At 31.8% G+C, this 4,820-nt stretch overlaps 1 long non-coding RNA gene across 1 annotated transcript; it reads right to left on the reverse strand.

The window, feature by feature from the left end:
* Positions 1–1,391: 1,391 nt before the first annotated feature.
* Positions 1,392–4,475, reverse strand: LOC150084980 (uncharacterized). Its single transcript, XR_016547087.1, has 3 exons — positions 4,362–4,475; positions 1,954–2,102; positions 1,392–1,481 (listed from the first exon to the last, which is right to left on the reverse strand). It is a non-coding gene; the product is annotated as an uncharacterized LOC150084980 (long non-coding RNA).
* Between the last annotated feature and the right edge of the window lie 345 nt (positions 4,476–4,820).

The following is a 4,820-nucleotide window of genomic DNA, read 5'->3' on the forward strand; positions in this document are numbered from 1 at the left end:
ATTATGGGCAAGTTGCTGTTATGAAAAGGTAAATTGAGTGGGAGAAGACAGCAAAGGGACTTTGTGGACTGTTATTAGTGGAGTCACAAGGTTGTGTTGGTCTTTTATTTTCTGAATTTATTCATGATAAATATGAAGTATATCAGGCTTAATGTGTAAAATTGACAGACTATACCAAGGTTGGCAGAGTTGTTAATGACAATAAGGTACTACAACAAGATCTAGAAAAATTGAGCAGATGTGCTGAGAGGTGGCAACTGAATTTTAACAGACAACTGTAAAATTGTTCATATGGGTAGCAGAGTAATGTATCAACCGTATGGTACTACACTCAGGGTGGTAGGAAATAAAGGACCCAAGGTAATTTCATTCAGATATGAAATTTCCTGAGCAGTGCAAACAGTTTGCAAGAGTAGCTGTCTTTTCAATGATATACAGGGATAAGGAGGTGATTATCCCTTTGTATAAGGAAATGGTCAGACCACACCTTGAGTAAAAAACATTGTATACAGGTCTGGAGGACTCATTTTAGGAAGGATGTAGAGTTGCTGGAATGAGCACAGAAGGGCAACAAGATTTGAGAGGAACAAAGGGGTGCACTCATGATGAAAGGCTTAAGTTCTGCAAGTTGCAGCATCTGGAGACTGCACCTCACAGGTGCATGACACCTTGAATTGGTTGAGTAAGCTCAATGCTGATGGTTTTCTTCCTCTTCCCCAAATTGCCTGAGGGTACATAAATTTAAATTGAGGAAAGCCAGTTGTAGTATGTGTCAAATTTCCTTTTTACAAGGCAAAAAAACTTACTTGGCAGATTGCTGGAATAAACTTCCATAGAAATAACTGGCATTAGAGTCAGTTGATTTTGAATTTCATGACACTTTCCCTCAATGTTCTTCAGATGGTGTAAAATTAAAGTATTTTAAATACAATTATTAAATAAAAATATGAACAATTTTCTTTAATAAATCTACTTTTTTTTATAGTGATAACTACTTTAAGCTGAAACTAAATCAGCTCCACTTTAGAAAATGAAATATTCTCTTTAAGATTCTACATCTAATTGTATTTAAAGCAGAATTCAAGGAAATAACTCCATGAATTTTAAAACAAGATCAAAAATTTAGAAGTGCTATTCTTTAACAAATTTCCAGTAAACATTTATAAAATAAGCATGATTCATAAAACTAAGTAGTTTCCACTTTAAAAAAGTGGAGAGATATAACTGATGAAATGGCAAACTGTTTCACTTATTTCTGAGAATATATTATGTATTTTGCAGCAGATTTTATTAATTCTGCTGGAAAAAATTGACAAGAACAGTGGTTTTTTAAAATAGTTTATTTTGGTAAATAAAATTAACAAATATAAAATTAACATAATCTGTAGAATCTTGGCCTGATCCATCACATGGCCTTCTCATATTTTTTCCTTTTGTAGGGTTAGTAATACTGGTATCTTTCACTGAAACTTCAGTTCAACCTAAGAAAAATAAATAAAAATGTGATCATATATATAAATAATTTCTTTAAGATTAAAACCTGTAAGCAGACTTAATTCTTAAAGTTAATTTAAAAATGTTTCTCATGTAGTCTAAGTGAAGGTCATATTTCTTGACAAAAAATTAAACTAATTGTTCTGTTCTTTGCATGCAAGTCCATAGACAAATACACAAGATTGTGTAAACTAACAATTTTAAGAACTCTTCAAATTTTATTCCTTTGTTGGTGGGGTGATGTTTTTGCATTCTCTTCAAATACAAGAACTAATATAGCAAACAATTTTGACAGAAGTCAAAAGAAAGATCCTATGCATATTCAATTTTTTAAAAAATTGAGAAAATGCCTAAACATGTTTATATTAGCCACCTCAATGAAATATCTATTGCACATTAATTGCCAATTCATGATTAGTTGCTATAACTACATCTAATTTACTAATTAGACAAACTTACATGAACAGCTTTGGAAGAGATGTATTGATTACTCAGTGGACTTGGAAGAGATTCCTTTGAACTGGAGAAGTGCCAATGTATCACCAATACATAAAAAGGTAGTTCTAAGAGCAAAGTTGGTAACTATAGACCAGTTAGTTTGACTTCAGCTGTAGGGAAAATTTTGAAAGCAATGATTAAGAGTGCAATCCAGAAGTTTAATTAGATATGTCATTTTGAATGACAAATATGGTTTTGTTAAGCTAAAATCATGTCTAACTTAGACAGCTATTTTGTCATAATTAGCTATGAGCAGGTTATTGTATAAACTGAAACATGTTGGAATTAGTGGAAAAATTCTAGAATGTATTGCTGGGTGGTTCCAGGGCAAAAGTCAGGTCACCAAGGATCAATTCTTAGATCACTGTGATTTGACTTTCATAAGTGCTATCAATGACAGGTTAGAAGACAGGCTTTATGTCAAAGTTGTTTTTTTATACAGCAAAATGCAATGTCTTACATTTGGGGATCAGCAACCCACAAATAAGTTAGTTTGTGGGGTTGAATTAAATACATTGGAGGAAGAAAGGGATCTGTGAGTTGCAATATGGGCAGATAAGTGAGTATTGTAAACAGTTAACCAGTAAAGCCCATTGTGTCCTATTGAACATTATCCTGTAGAGATATGGAAGCCATAGTCCCACTGTATAAAGAAACTAAGACCACATGTCAAATACTGTGTTCAAGTATGAACACTATCTGGAAAAGATAAAGCTTCTTGAAAGGGTCCAAAGACAGCCAACTGACATGGTAAGATCAGGAAAAGGGTGATCAGATAACTAAAGCTTCAGTATATATGGGATGCAGGGATAAACTATCCAAAAGAAGCCAATCAGTTTTAATTAATGATCCCTCATTTACAGGCTCACTACACATCTACTGTATCATTTTTATAGATATATTTCTGTGGAATCTGTTCTTCTGAATTAGTATATTTGATTCCACTTCTTTTCAACAGAAAAAAAGTCCATGCACTTTAACTTTAAACTAAGTTCTCATTTACCTATACTAAAATACATTCAACCTTTGGAACAGTTGTCAAATTAAGAAAAGACAGATTTAGAATAGATGTGTGGAAATTTTCCTTTAGCCAGTGGGTGGTTAATTGCTGGAACAAACTTCCAGTCTGTCATTGTGGAAGTTGATAGGTTGAATAAATTTAAGGAGGAACTGGACAGGCATTTGGAGGGAATGGTGTGATTTTTTTGGCTGATGCTGCATAAGCTCATACATTTGCTTTCTTGCATCACATGCCACTACTACAGCCTTCCTCCTTGTATTCTGATATATGCTATATCATTACAATCAATAGAATCTTTAAACCTACTTCATTACTGTCTTGAATTGTTTAAAATTAATGTTAGGTCATAAATGAATAATCTCTTTAGAGAGTTTCCTTAAACTGATCCAAGTCAAATTTCTCTTCAAATTAGTGCAGTTACTGCTAAAAATGTTATCCATTTTTTACACATTTTTCCCCCCAACAAAACCACATCCCTCTGAGCAAGAGACATCTGCACTTTGGCTTTCCTGGAACCCAAACTAGAATGCATAACTTGCAAGCTTAAATCTCCCAAGAGTCAAATTTTTTTGTTCCAGAACATTAAACTTACTTCTTAGGAAGACTCAATATCAACTATCATAATTAACAATTATGCACAACAGTAGTAAGAATTTGCCTAGCAAACATGTGAAATGCAAGTAATGTTTTGGAACTGCTTGTGATTTCATTGTAAATTGGCAGTAAAAACATAATTTTAGAAAACTATTTTTGAAAGTGAATTTGCAGCTAAGCAAGTTCTAGTAAATTTTGAACTTGTTTTAATTAAAATTATCTTTTGTATAAATTGTGACAAGTGTAATTAATACTTAGTTCCAAAGTTGCATTAAGTCTTTTTTACCCATCAAAAGTCCCAAAATTAGTGGTGGCAATTAGTACTTTGTGATAGCTTTAGTGTGCAATACTATATCAAAAATTGTTTAGGGCATTATTAAAAGTAAAAACCCCACCTTTTAACACATGACCTAGGTCCCCATAAATCAGTTCCTTAATGTTTTGTACCATAAAGGAGGCACATTCCTCTGAAATATGGTTTTTAATGTAATAAATAAATTGATTTAGTTAAGTAATATACATATAAGGCATATATATTTTTTACTTTAATAGTGGTTAATACCAGAGCAGGTTTTCTGATATAGTACTATTATCTGACTTAGAATGGTCTCCCCTAAGTCATGTAAATTAGAGTGGATAGGACAGCAAATCAATTTGTACCACAGAAGGAGGCACATTATTCTAAAATGTTTTTAATGTAATTTTCAGCAAATTAGTTTGTCAAAATTATATTGATAATGAAAAAAAACTTTACCTGACTATTGGTTTTTCAGAATAGACATTTTCTTCCTGATCTGGAATTGTAGATCATTTTGGAAGGCTGTCAGTGAATGATATTCAGTATTCTTTTATGTATCATGGAATCTACATTGTATTATATAATTCCAGTCCATTCTAAAATATGAAAAATATGGTAAAATAAGCATTGTCTATATTAAGATAACTGTTGCAAATAATTTAAGTGATCTTAAATTCTGAAGATCAAAAATTAAGATTTCACAATAAATCATATCTTAAAAATCTGTATATGAAAAACTTAGAAAATAAGCTTAGATCAATCAAAGCAAGGAAGGTGTAGCAATAAGTTAGAATAAGTTTAAATGGCTAATAAGCATCTGTCAGTAGTTACTTAAAAATTGATTGGGAGTGAATTCTATATATAAACAGCCCAGTTAAAGACAAAATAAATGTTCTTTATGTTAAGAACAAAGCA

The sequence above is a fragment of the Mastigoproctus giganteus genome, chromosome 6, assembly GCF_048544385.1.
Source record: "Mastigoproctus giganteus isolate SK-2022 chromosome 6, ASM4854438v1, whole genome shotgun sequence".
Taxonomy (NCBI): Eukaryota; Metazoa; Arthropoda; class Arachnida; order Uropygi; family Thelyphonidae; genus Mastigoproctus; species Mastigoproctus giganteus.